Below are 14927 nucleotides of genomic sequence, written 5' to 3'. Positions count from 1 at the left end.
ATGGGAAACTTTCGGGATAGCATTTGAAATGTAAATAAAGAAAATAATAATAATAAAAAAAGAAATGTAGTCATCTGGAATTTGTTATGTTGACAAATCAACTTTTAAAAAGTATTAATTTATCTACTTTAAAAAAATATATATGATATACATAACTTTCAAAGACTAAATTTTGTCTATCAGTGAATTGCATATTAGTAATATATTTGTGAGAATCTTAGAGTAAATGATATTCAGAAGTTAATAGAGAAATGGAAGTAATTACTTTAGGGTGTTTGGTATTTATAGTTTTCTTAGTTAAGGTTGTCATTGCTGTGAATAGATACCATGACCAAAGTAACTCTTATAATGGAAAGCATTTGATTAGGGCAGGCTTACTGTAACAGAGGTACAGTCCATTGTCATCAAGGCTGGAATCATGTCTAGTCAGAAATGGTGCTAGAGGAGGAGCTGAGAGTTCTATCTCTTGATCTGAAGGCAGCAAGAAGAAGACTATCACCCACGCAGCTAGGGAGACTCAAAGCATACCCCCAGAGACACATTTCCTCCAAGGAGACCATACTTCCTAATAGTCCACTCCCTGGGCCAAGCGTATTCAAACCACCACAGTAGGCACATGTACCAAAGCAGATTTGTCCTATGTTTATGCATGACTCCTCTCAGCTAGTAGTAAAACTGACTGAAGAATGCCTGGTCTAAGAAAAGAAAACTTGAATGGTGTAGAAGAGAAAGGATTTTTCAGATTCAAGGTGAAGTGGTTTCCTGAGACTTAAGTAAAGCTGTAGGGTAGTTTGGTACATGGCATTTCTTTTTCTCTCCTGTTATAATAGGCAATGGGGAACTTTCATTTTGAGAGTTGTATAAAAGTTTATGAAGTGGATGAATACAGGGAGACTGAACCTCAAGTTCACTGGTTTGAAACAGCTTTAAAAATGGTATCATTTCAATTTAGTGTGGTAGCATTGAAGTAGTAGCTGATTACTTACATCCTGGTCTGTGTTACTAGACAAAAGTACATTTTATATTTTAGAAATGTGACAAGAGTCCATTAACCAGGCAGATGTGTGTATACAGAAACTAAATTATTTAGACAATGGAAAAATCTAAGTTATATTTCCCCAAGGAATGTAGAATTGCTCCATACACATTTAAGAATCACTTTCTTCAGTTAGAGTTTCATCATAAATGAAACCTATGACCATGCCTGAGACCAAAGAGGAGACTGACCTGACAAATGCCATGGGCTCCGTTAATGAGTATCTTACTGTTTGAAGCCATTGCCATTTGTACAACTTTCATTTACTAAGCACTGCCATCTCAAACAATTTAGACATATTTTTCTCTTTCACTTCCAGTAAAACATTTTCCAGTTGTAGAAATATGTTTCTAAAGGTTACAGAATTAGTAAATTGAAGCTACAAGATTTCAATTGGAACTTAATGCTACTCTAATATCCATATTGACATTTAAGCCTCTATAACTAAAGGGAAAATATCCTGTCTTTCTTTCTTTTCATTTTTTTCTTAAACAAATACTGAAAGAAGCCCCACTGACCTTTCTAGAATTCATTCTGTCACTATTCTTACACACCCAGAACTGTTCTTTCTCATCGTGCTACCAGGGCTCTCTGGAGAGGCAAGTCTGAAATCCACCTACACAGTCGGTTTGTCTCATGTTTGATTACTTCTCATATTCTTATTTCATGCATTTTTCTGTGTGATGAAACAGTTTTCCTAAGAACACTCTGTATAAGATGTTTTGGTCCCATCCATCTATACTTCCTTCTATCCTTCTGCACAGAAGAGGGTTCCTTCCCCGCACCACTTTGAGTGTTCCTGGACAGTTTCTACTACAGTACAGCCTTCCATTCTTCATGTTCCCAAAGTCTCACAAACATTAAACATTGAATCATGCTACAGGTGTTTGATCTGTTGTAATGCCTAGCATTTCATTGGATAAGAGTCCTAAACAAAAGCAGCATATAAATGTGACACTCGATATGGATTAAGTTTGAATACAGGGTTACTGGTTGTTTATGGTAGCATCTTTCTAAGGTATATTTTGTAACAAGTAAAGCAATGAATAGATACTGTCTTAGGACAGGGTTAGATTTCTAAGTCTCTTCTTGCCAAATAAGATTATTGGCCAATTCTAGGAGAATATAGGACATGAAAATCTAAAATACAGACCAGGTTTCAGGAATGGATATGCAGGAAGTGTGGGACACCATACTGAAGTGTTATTTCACAAGCTAAATACATGATCCAATTCTCATATGTCTGAAAAACAAATTAAAAATATGGTAAAAAGATAATAAAAACTAAAAAATATCACAGAAGTTAATATAATGTTAGTGCTTACATTTTTATATGTATTTTTCAATCCAAATAACCATGGATGATAAGTATCTAGCAAGTGATAATTGATTTTTCAGCTACTTTATTTTTTGATCAACAAGTTTCTAACTTTATTTTAATGAATGTGCTTTTCTTCATCTTCTTCTTCCTTCTTTTATTCCTTCTTCTGTCTTACATAAACATATATTTCTAGGATTTGTTTCTTTTTAATTTTATTTTAATCATTCCATTCCCTTACACCCCAAATGATATCCCACTTCCCAGTTACCCCTCCAACAACCCCCCATCCCACATCTGACTAACCCCTCCCCCTTGCCTTTATGAGAGTACTCCCTCACCCACCCATACTCTCCCACCCCACCACTCCAGCATCCCCCAATGCTGGGGCATCAAAACACTACAGGACCAAGGGCCTCCCCTCCTATTACTATCAGGCAAGGCCATCTTCTGTTTCATTTATATCTGGAGCCATGGATCCCTGCAAGTACACTCCTTGTTTGGTGGTCTAAACTTCAGGAGAACTGGGAAGTCAGGCCAACCTATGTTGTTCTTCCAATGGGGTTGTAATCCCAGCCATTTTTAACTGTTTTAGATTTTCATTTTGGTTTTCGTTCTTCTTGAGTTTCATGTGTTTTACAAATTATATCTTGGGTATTCTAAGTTTCTGGGCTAATAGCCTCTTTTTAGTGAGTACATATCATGTGAGTTCTTTTATCATTGGGTTACCTCACTCAGGATGATGCCCTCCAGATCCCATTCATTGGCCGAGGAATTTGATAAATTCATTGATTTAATAGCTGAGTAGTATTCCATTTTGTAAATGTACCACATTTTCTGTATCCATTCCTCTGTTGGGGGACATCTGAGTTCTTTCCAGCTTCTGGCTATTATAAATAAGATTGCTATGAACATAGTGGAGTATGTGTTCTTATTACCAGTTGGAACATCATCTGGATATATGCCCCGGAGATGAATTTCTGGATCTTCCTGTAGTACTATGTCCAATTTTCTGAGGAACCGCCAGACTGATTTCCAGAGTGGTTGTACAAGCTTGCAATCCCACCAACAATGGAGGAGTGTTCCTTTTTCTCCACATCCTTGCCAGCATCTGCTGTCACCTGAATTTTTGATCTTAGCCATTCTGAATAGTATGAGGTGGAATCTCAGCGTTGTTTTGAATTGCATTTCCCTGATGATTAAGGATGTTGGACATTTTTTGAGGTGCTTCTCAGCCATTCCATATTCCCGAGTTGACAATTCTTTAACTCTGTGCCCCATTTTTTAATGGGGTTATTTGGTTTTCTGGAATCTGTCTTCTTGAGTTCTTTATGTATATTGTATATTAGTCGCCTATCTGATTTAGAATTGGTAAAGATCCTTTCCCAATCTGCTGGTGGCCATTTTGTATTATTGACAGTGTATTTTGCCTTACAGAAGCTTTGCAATTTTATAAGGTCCCATTTCTCAATTCTCAATCTTACAGCACAAGCCATTTCTGTTCTATTCAGGAATTTGTCTCCTGTGTCCATATCTTCAAGGCTTTCCCCCACTATCTCCTCTATAAGTTTCAGTGTCTCTGGTTTTATGTGGAGTTCCTTGATCTACTTAGACTTGATCTTAGTACAAGGAGATAAGAATGGATCAATTCGCATTCTTCTACTTGCTAACCGCCAGTTGTGCCAGAACCATTTGTTGAAAATGCTGTCTTTTTTCCACTGGATGGTTTTAGCTCCCTTGTTAAAGATCAAGTGACCATAGGTGTGTGGGTTCATTTCTTGGTCTTCAATTCTATTCCATTGGTCTGAGGTAGTCTCTTTTTCCCTGAGATGATTTTCCTGTAAGCAGCAAAATGTTGGGTCCTGTTTGTGTAGCCAATCTGTTAGTCTATGTCTTTTTATTGGGAATTTGAATCAATTAATATTAAGAGATATTAAGGAAAAGTAATTGTTGCTTCCTGTTATTTTTGTTGTTAGAGTTGGGATCCTGTTCTTGTGGCTGTCTTCTTTTAGGTTTGTTGAAGGATTACTTTCTTCCTTTTTCTAGGGCNTAGTTTCTGTCCTTGTATTGGTGTTTTCCTGTTATTATCCTTTGAAGGGCTGGATTCATTGAAAGATATTGTATGAATTTGGTTTTATCATGGAATACTTTGGTTTCTCCATCTATGGTAATTGAGAGTTTAGCTGGGTATAGNAGCCTGGGTTGGCATTTGTGTTCTCTTAGGGTCTGTATAACATCTGTCCAGGATCTTCTGACTTTCATAGTCTCTGGTGAGAAGTCTGGAGTAATTCTAATAGGCCTGCCTTTATATGTTACTTCACCTTTTTCTGTTACTGCTTTTAATATTCTGTCTTTACTTACTGCATTTGTTGTTCTGATTATTTAATGTGTCAGAATGAATTTCTTTTCTGGTCCAGTCTATTTGGAGTTCTGTAGGCTTCTTGAAAGTTCATGGGTATCTCTTTCTTTAGGTATGGGAAGTTTTCTTCTATAATTTTGTTGCAGATATTTTCTGGCCCTTTAAGTTAATAATCTTCATTCTCATCTACTCCTATTATCCATAGGGTTGGTCTTCTCATTGTGTCCTGGATTTCCTGGATGTTTTGAGTTAGGATCTTTTTGCATTTTGCATTTTCTTTGATTCTTATGTCCATGTTCCCTATGGAAACTTCTGCACCAGAGATTCTCTCTCCATCTCTTATATTGTGTTGCTGATGCTTGCATCTTTTCTTCCTGATTTCTTTCCCAGGGTTTCTATCTCCAGAGTTTTCTCCTTTTGGGTTTTCTTTATTGTTTCTACTTCCATTTTTAGATCCTGGATGGTTTTATTCAATTCCATCACCTGTTTGATAGTGTTTTTCTGTAACTAAGAGATTTTTGTGTTTCCACTTTAAAGGCTTCTAGCTGTTTACCTGTGTTTTCCTGTATTTCCTTCTTAAAGTCCTCCATTATCATCATGAGAAGTGAGTTTAGATCCATGTCCTGCTTTTCTGGTGTGATGGTGTATCCAGGACTTGCTATGGTGGGAGAGTTTGGTTCTGATGATGCCAAGTAACCTTGGTTTCTGTTGCTTCTTTTCTTAAGCTTGCCTCCTGCCATCTGATTATCTCAAGTGCTTGATGCCCTCAATATATCTGAGTGGATCCTGTCATTCCTATAATCCCAGTTGATTCAGGACTTCTCAGAGTCCAGATTTCTCTGTGACTCTTTGATTATGTGCTCCTGTGAACCTGAGATTCTGGGTGTGTCTGAGTTCTTGACAGTCAAGCTCCTTTGAGACCCTCAAATACTAGTGTGACCTAGCTCCTGTTATCCTGGGATCCTGTTGTCCTAAGATCCTGGGTACGTTACAGTGCATGGAAGTGGTGTCTCCTTTGAGGACCGTGGAGCTGTCTGTTCAATGATCCTAAGATCGTGTGGGCAGTCCTCTAGGGACTGTGGGAGTGTCCACTGACTCTGTGCCCTAGGTGACCAGATGCTGGCGCAGACCGGAAGGGACTTGTGCCCCTGGTCAGGCCAGTTCTCTGCTTCCCTAGTGCTATCTCAGGTCCTGTGTGAGATTTGATTGGAGCAGATATTGTGTTCTACTCACCAGTGACCCTAAGATCGTGTAGGCAGTCCTCTAGGGACCATGGGAGTGTCCACCAACTCTGAGTCCTAGGTGACCCAGTGCTGGTGCAGACCAGAAGGGACTTGTAGTCATTTTACTCTTAAGTCTAATTAGCAGAATGATAGTATTGTGTTCTCTTACAGACACATATATTCAGACTCTCTAACAGTGCAAGGTATGGTCTCTATCACAGAAAGTGGGTCTTAGGTCCTATTAGAACCTATTGCTTATTTCTATAACATTAATGCTACTGTTATACTAGCAGGCATATCATATTAATGTTTTTATTTCATTTGCATATGTGTGTGTGTGTTTGTGTGTGTGTGTGTGTCTGTGTAATCCCTAAAGATTTTGATACTGTAGGAACTTAGAAAAAATATTTCCCTTTAGATAGTCCCCCCCAAACATACAGATTTCCAAAATATTTGAATCTCATCACTTTTTATTTTTGCACATCACTTTTAAAGGAGGCCATTCAAACATGCTAATTTCAAAAGTACCCAGTTATACAGTCCTCTGGATGTCAGTGAGTGCAAACTCAATAAATAAAGTTAGTCACGAAATCTACAGCACTATTCATATAGGAATAATTAAGCCCAGATTCCAAAAGAGAAAGCTTTAGATAAAAATACAGTATTGGGTAAGTCTATTGATCTGCAACCACTTGTAAAGTTGAATGATTCATTTATGTCATTTTTCACATATCTAGTTTCAGTACTGCTGAAAAACATGCATGATTAATGCATTGATTGAAAACATACACAGAAAAGCAGAGTGTAATGGCTCACATCTTTAATCCCCGCTCTCCGGAGGGAGAAGCAGGAAGAAACCTGTGAGTTTTATAGGCAAACCTGGTATCATTGCTTGAAGAGACACCATGACTAAGGCAACTTTGATGAAGGACTACATTTAATTAGGGGTGGCTTACAGTTTCAGGGGTTCAGTACATTATCATCATGGTTGGAAGTATGGCAGTATTCAGGCAAGCATGCTGAAGAAGGTAGTGAGAGTTCTACCTCTTAATCTGAAGGCAGCCAAGAATAGACTATCTCTTCCCCATCAGTCAGAGCTTGAGCATAGGATCTCAAACAGTACCTACCCACACAGTGACCCATTTCCTCCAAGGTAACGCCTCCTAATAGTGTCACTTCCCATGGGCAAATCATATTCAAATCATCATATCTGTTCTAAAAATCAAGTTCCATGACAGTCTGGGTTTTTATTTAAGGTAACCTTGTCTCTAAAACAAAAACAAACAAACAAAAAACTCACAGAGATTATTTTCTTCACTTTCTGAATAGAAACAGAGCAATATCAGTTGTATTGAATTTTCATCTGTATTTAATTACTTAGTAGTGCACTGCAACTGATAGTGTACTAATTATTTTAAGGTAATTATACTTAATTACTATAATTACTCTTCATAACTTGTATCCTAATAGAGAAACATCAATAGTCATCTTACAAATGTATTATATTTCCCTCATGCTGGAACAAAGTATAGAGATTTACTTTAATTCAGTTGAAAGTAGCCCTTGCTATTTTGTGTATGTTACTAATTCTATTATCTTTTGAGTTAGATATTTTCACAAGCATATTTTACAAAGAATGCTATTATAAAGCTTTTTCAAATTAGAAAAACAGAAACTGCACAGAATCAATGTATGTGAATTATGGCTTCATATTTTCTACACATTTACTTACAGTTCACTCTATAAATTCATATCTTTTTTCTTCTCCTGCAGGGTATAACAATACAGAGCAAAGGGTGGTTAGACATTGTGATTTTTTTAACTCCAATTTATAATGTGTGACGAATATATTCAGCTCAGTGAGTGCATAAATTACATCGCATATAAGATTTGAAAATTCAAGGAATGAAAAAGACAACTGACAGTAACTGAAAAGAAGTTCTAATTTATTGCCTCATATGACCTGGGTTTAATTTGTTTACATTTCATGGAGGAAATACCTATTTACCATGTTGTCTTTGATATAGTGGATATAAAACTGAAATATTGTGTTTCTGCTTGGCTAATGGAATCATTACCTCAACTTTAAATATCCTATACCTGAAATGAGGATTCATAATGAACTCATTGGCTAACCAAAATTACCAGAAGTAAAAACAATTTGGGGATACTTGGAGAGTTGAGATTTCTTTTTAAATAGCTTTTTAGGTGGCATACTCAGAGAAATTATAAAACGTGCACATTTAGAACCAAGAAAGCACAATCAATCAATCAATAAATAAATAAATAAATAAATGATGTAAGGGAATAAAAGAGAAATTTGAACTCCTGGATAAAGTAAGTAAAAACAACAATAGTTTTATATGAATATACACATACACATACACATACACACACACACACAAAACATACACATAAACACATACACATCATATACATGTACATGTATATATGGTTGTGTTAAAGCCAAGTCTGATTTTGTACCACTCACTGTGCCTAGAAATGGGGATATCAAAGGGAATGCTGAGGTGATCATGATGGCAGGAGAGATAATGAGTAAAATATCAATAACCAAATGGAGATCAGAGTTTCACCGCAGCCTGTATTTGGACATCATACATTAGGATCCGACCACATGGCATTTTTAGATTATGTTAGAGGTGCAGTTTTATGACAGAGCAAAAATTAGTTGTTGATTCCTTCCTCAAATATACATTTTGAGTATACTATATTTTTCCTTAGATTCTGGAATTCCAAATAATAGTCACAAATCTAGCTGTGACATACTGCTCAGCATGACTATTATCACAATCATCATCACAAGGCTTTCTTAAATATTTTTTTTAGAATATGAAAAACCTGGTTACTTATGTGTGGTATAAGTACTTAATAAAATAAGCCTTATTAAAATATTGAATAATTTTGTAAAGACCAATAGGCTATTGACAGTTTGGATACAACTACTTGAGGACATGTTAGGAAAATCATGGATCCTGGGGTCATTCTTCTTCTGTTTCCTCTCATCATACACACATTAGAATTATATGATGGAGCCACTATCTAAATTCCCCAATAGAATATCGTTGATAAAATAAAAACTAATATCCTTCACAGAGTGATACAAAGACCTAAATCGCTGACTTATCATGGTACCTGCCTCTTATAGGGCCTTAAAGTCCACTTTATCTGCTTAGCCGTTAGAGAACATGGGGAAGGTCTGGTAGCTTATTAAGAATCTTGACCAGGAACTGAATCAATCCTCTTTATTTATGAACAAGAAACTGTCAGCTGTCTATACAAGGCAGTGAATAAAGGCCTTGGTAATACAGCCACTTCCTGCTTCAACTTTATATTTAGCAAGATAGAATAAAACTCTATCCATTCTATCTAGCCATTTTATTAAACTAACAGCATAGCTTTAAAACATGAACTTCTATAATTATTCCAAAGTTTAAAAAAGAGAGTAATACACCCAAGAGACAGGTTCTGAAGAGTAATGAAGATGCATGGACCATAATCATCACTAAGATGTGCTCTGTAAATACACATGAAACCTTCAATTTACCTCCCTTTATTTAGGATATTATGACACTTCTATCCCATTCATACTGAATAATGCTCATTTTATGAAATCATAACTAGTTGATTATGTCTTTATTTTATGAGAAATTTCCCCCACAGGAGTGGTATACCAAATATTTTCTTTTCATATTTTGAAAATCTGTCAAGGAAAAACAGCTACTTTTCAAAGATTGGAAATGGTTCTCTTGAGTCAATAACTGCAGCTTCATACATGGAATACATAGAGCAGAGAGATTCAGACTGTTCTAAGTATTTCAAATATCTTATTTGTTATTGATACTAAAGAGATGACTCAACAGTTAAGAGTACCTGCTGCTCTTCCACAGGACCATTCCTTACACACAAATGGCACAGTTAACATCCATGCAGTTCTAGGAGATCCAACTCTTCCTATAATCTATGTGAGTTCATGAATGTTTGTCCTGCAAATATATGCATTTAGGCATCTTTATGTGCATGCAAAATAGAATAAATGAATAAAAATTGTGTGTGTTTGTGTGTGTGTTTGTGTGCGTGTGTGTGCATGTGCAACAGCAAGTGTAAACCTGACAGAGGACAACTTTTAGGAGTTTATTCTCATCTTCCACTTTGTAATGGAAGGGTCTTTCTTAGTCTGTCTGTGTTCTGCCTAGTCTAGAGTAGTTGGCCTTTAAGGTCCACACTCTTCAGTCTGTATCTCCCATCTAAGAGCTCTGGATTACAAACACATGCCTTTATGTCCAGCCTTTCTGAGACTCAAATCAAGGTTATCAGGTTTGCTCCATAAGTGATTTTGTTCATGGACCTGTCGCCAATGATGGTCTTAGACCTTGTCAAAGGGCCTAAGTCAGATCCAATTCATGCTTTATATACATGACATCAGAGAGCCAAGAACAGTGCAAGTCACAAGCCACACAAATATCAACCACTTGGCCTGTCAACAAGGATCCTTTTATGCCACTTCTAAAATGTGTTCATACTGTTAACATGTGCTATAGGGAGCAAGGATCAATTGGGAAACTACATAGCAGTTTTGTGTTCATTTGAACACTGTGCAAGGCTAGAAGAAATCATCAGGTAGGCTTTGCAGAAGTCAAACAGAAAATACTTCCAATGCATTTAATTAAAGAACATTTTGAAAAGTATGATCATGACAAAAGATGTAAACAGTAACTTTTAATTACTTTCCATCTTCATCATAGGTTCTGTCCTAACAACCGTTTTCTGTTTTATGTAGAAGAACCAGTACATGTCAAGTTAACATCAATCATAATCTTTTCTTTTTTATTATATTTCACATCATATCTTTCTTCCTTTTCTAAATATTACATTGTCACATTAGTTTAATTTCAATTCAAAGTTTGAAAATATGAATGCCAGGCAGCTACTTAAGTTACAATTTTAGCTTTCACATTTTAAAAACTAACATTTTTTTCCTTGGGACAGTTTGTAAGGAAAGACTATTTTGAAATAAAGAAGGGGGAAATGGAAAGCTTGGGTGTTATATGGTTAAAATAAGAATATAGAGTTCATAAATACATGCAATTTTTAAAAAGGTATTAAGTACTTTTGATAAGGAGAACAAATTTCTACATCTGACTCTTCTTCCAGAATTGAGATAATTAGAATCTATCATCTAGGTGTTTGGGTTTTATTAGTTTTAAAATGGTAAACTCTCTTTCACTTGGGCCTGTGGCGCTGGCAAGATGGGCAAGTGTCATGGTCTCCTTACTGCCCAGAAGCTCTGTAGTCACTGACAGGACGAGAAGTGGCATGATAAACAGTTCAAGAAAGCACACTTAGGCACAGCCCTGAAGGCTAATCCATTTGGGGGTGCCTCTCATGCAAAGGGAATTGTGCTGGAAAAAGTAGGTGTTGAAGCCAAACAGCCAAATTCTGACATCCAGAAGTGTGTCTGGGTGCAGCTCATTAAGAATGGCAAGATCACAGTGTTTGTGTCCAATGATGGCTGCTTGAACTTCATTGAGGAAAATAATGAAGTTCTGGTTGCTGGATTTGTTCGAAAACGTCATGCTATAGGTGATATTCCTGGAGTCAGCTTTAAGGTGTTTTGTTGTTGTTGTTGTTTGTTTGTTTTAACATTTTTATTAGATATTTTCTTCATCTACATTTCAAATGCTATCCCGAAAGTTCCCTATACCCCCCTGCCCTGCTCCCCAATCCACCCACTCCTGCTTCCTGGCCTTGGTATTCCTCTGTATTTGGGCATATAATCTTTGCAAGACCAAGGGACTCTCCTCCCAATGATGGCCAACTAGGTCATTCTCTGCTATATATGCATCTAGAGACACGAGCTCAGGGGGTACTGGTTAGCTCATATTGCTGTTCCTCCTATAGGGTTACAGATCCCTTCAACTCCTTGGCTACTTTCTCTAGTTCCTCCATTGGGGCCCAGTGTTCCATCCAACAGATGACTGTGAGCATCCATTTCTGTATTTGCCAGGCATTGGCATAGCCAATGTGTCTCTTTTGGCTCTACACAAAGGCAAGAAAGGCAGGCCAAGATCATAAAATCTGACAATGGAAACACAGTAATAAATTTTCGTATTCTGAAAAAAATGGTAAACTCCACTTAATATTAGTGTAAAACATTAATGCCAAGATTGAAGAAATACCCAGGGGGACCTCACCCTCTCAGAGAAGGGGATGGGGGATGGGAGATGGGGGATGGAAGGGAGGGTCTCTGTGAGGAGACTGCAAGGAGGGAGCAGCATTTGGGATGTAAATAAACAAATTTAAACTTTTTTTTAAAAAAATTAAATTTTGAGTAAAAGAAAACACACTTTCTATCGAAGTCGATACATAACTGGAAAAACAGTACAGATCTTTCTTTCTTTCTTTCTTTCTTTCTTTCTTTCTTTCTTCCTTCCTTCCTTCCTTCCTTCCTACCTACTTTCTTCCTTATTGGGGTGCAGGGGCAGAGGCTACAAGCATGCCTCTGAGAGCATATGGGAGGTCAGAGCACAGTGTGTTGAATTGGTTACCCAGTAGAAGTGGAAACTTATGGTTGGAAAGTCAGTTTTGTCAGTTGATGTCAGGGGTAGATACATGCAGGCATGGTTTTCTGAAGCAGACACAGATGAAAGGATGTGTTGCTAAAGCAAGCACATAAAAGATCATGACTCCATAGAGAGAAATGCACCAAAAGACTTCTGGTGGTGGTCTGGCAGTGTCTTGTTGCTTTCTTGGACTCTGGTTGATTGGCAAAGTGATGTCAGTTGATACAGACTCATGGGGGTGGGGGGGAGAGACTCACTCAGTGCTGAGGCAAGACCTGTGGAGGATATGTGATGTTTGGAGGGAGTATAAATAGGACTCAGCTGACAGTGACAGGGTCTTGCATAGATAGCTTTGTAATACATCGTGGTCTTTGTCTTCACTTCCTTGAGAGAGCCCCAGAAGAACCTTCCTGCAGACTCCAGCCAATTAGGCTGAGGCCAGACTTTCTGCTAGAAGTGCTAGTGCTGCGGATTCATGTTTGCTATCCTGACACTACTGAACTGGACTGCTAGTATATGTGTGAAGTTTTTACAAGTGGATCGAGCTGCCACTGCTGAATCCTGTGAACTGAATTGCTGGTTTTCTGATGGAGCAGATGGGATTTGCTCCAAAGAATTTCTAAACAGGTCCACTTCCCTGCATCCTAATAATCTTTCTCTTTTACCACCACCTCTGGTGGACTAGACAGGAGGTTAAAGCATCTAAGAACCTATATTAAGGTAGGTTTTGAAAAATATAAGAAGAACACCCTGGTCTATCATATGGATACTAGTGATCAAACTCATGGTATCAGGATTAGAATCAATACTTTACTGGCTAAACCAACTAAAAGGCTCCATAATCTTGGTAAGCCAAGAAATGCTATTAAAATGGTTAAGAACTTAAGAAGTTAGTTATGCTTGGTTGTACACTGCTATAATCTTACCACTGAAGGCTGTAAAACATCAGGGTGCTTGTTCAATAGTATGAAAGAACTTTATAGTATGAACAGTGAGACCCTGGTTCATAAAATATATAAGTTCAATAGAAACAAAGGCTACCACAGGGATCACCATGCTTTATCTTTTCTATAGAAATGCCTTCTTTAAGTCAAGTATATATCTACATTTAAGAATATAAACAGGCAACCTCAGGAAATAGGAGGTTGGGCAGATCCCCCAGAGTGCACCAGAGACCTGGGATGTGAGAGACTCCCAGGACTCAAAGGGAGAGACCTTAGATGAAACGATGGACAGTAGGGAGAGGGAACTTATAGAGCCCACCTCCATCAGGAAGACAGGACATCAAGTGAGGGACAGGGTTGCCATCCCACAGTCACATCTCTGACCCATAATTGTTCCTGTCTGAAAGAATTACGGGGATGGAAATGGAGAGAAACCAGAGGAAAAGAAGGTACAGTGATAGGCCCAAAGTGGGATCCAGCTCAAGGGGAGGTCCCAAGCCCTTATACTATTACTGATGCTATTTAGTGCTCACAAAAAGAAATCCATCATGACTGCCCTCTGAAAGACCCAACAAGCAGCTGAAAGAATCGGATGCAGATATTTGCACCCAACCAGTGGACTGAAGCAGCTGACCCCTGTTATTGAATTAGGGAAGGCCAAAAAAAGCCAAGGAGAAGGACAAACTTGTAGGAGGACAAGCAATCTCAATTAATCTGGACCCCCAAGGTCCCTCAAACACTGGATCACCAAACAGACAGCATACACCAGCTGATAGGAGGCCCCCAACACAAATACAGCAGAGGACTGCCAGGTCTATGTTCATTCAGAGGCACCTAACCCTCAAGAGACTGGAGGCCCTAGGGAGTTTAGAAGTCAGATGGGGTGGGGATTAGGGGAATCCACATAGAGACAGGATGGGGTGGGGTGGAGGTGTGGGATATAGAGCAGTTGGATGGTGGATGGGGGGGGGGGTATGGAATATGGAGTGTAAANAATAAAAATAAAATAAAAAATAAGAATCATATGTTTTCTAGCATTATTATAGGTTGTCTATGCCTATGTGAGTAGTTTATAGCCAGAAGAATGTGAGTGACTCTCATATCACTGTGTGTCATCACCTTGCAAGCCTAATTGACAAATGGTCAGGTCCTAACCTGTGGTTTCATACCCAAGAAGTCTATGGAGGGTCTTATTTCTACTCATGTATTACACAGTACACACTGAACCCAGGAGTAACATTTTGAGAATTCCTGATTTTTTTCCTTCATAATTCTCCTAACATGAATGCAATCATTTGTAATGCAGAACTCCATCCTAAGGATGGTTGATAAAACTAGCAAGATATTCAAAAAACATTGATGAAAGCATTTTTAAATTTAAGATCTGAGCTTCTCATCTTAGATTTATGAAGTTCCTTTATATTTGTATGTGAATATATAGAGGAAAATGTCTGTGAAATATGGGT

The 14927-nt window shown here is 37.8% G+C and overlaps 1 protein-coding gene and 1 pseudogene across 3 annotated transcripts in view; both read left to right on the top strand.

The window, feature by feature from the left end:
- The window catches only part of Epha6 (EPH receptor A6), an 858253-nt gene that overhangs the window by 238291 nt on the left and 605035 nt on the right, over window positions 1-14927 (top strand). The gene's annotated exons all lie outside the window — the stretch shown is intronic.
- Window positions 11204-12029, top strand: LOC110329978 (annotated as a pseudogene).

The sequence above is a fragment of the Mus pahari genome, chromosome 12 (assembly GCF_900095145.1).
Source record: "Mus pahari chromosome 12, PAHARI_EIJ_v1.1, whole genome shotgun sequence".
Lineage (NCBI taxonomy): Eukaryota > Metazoa > Chordata > Mammalia > Rodentia > Muridae > Mus > Mus pahari.
Note: the sequence above shows the minus strand (reverse complement) of the source record. Positions and strands in the feature narration are given on the sequence as shown.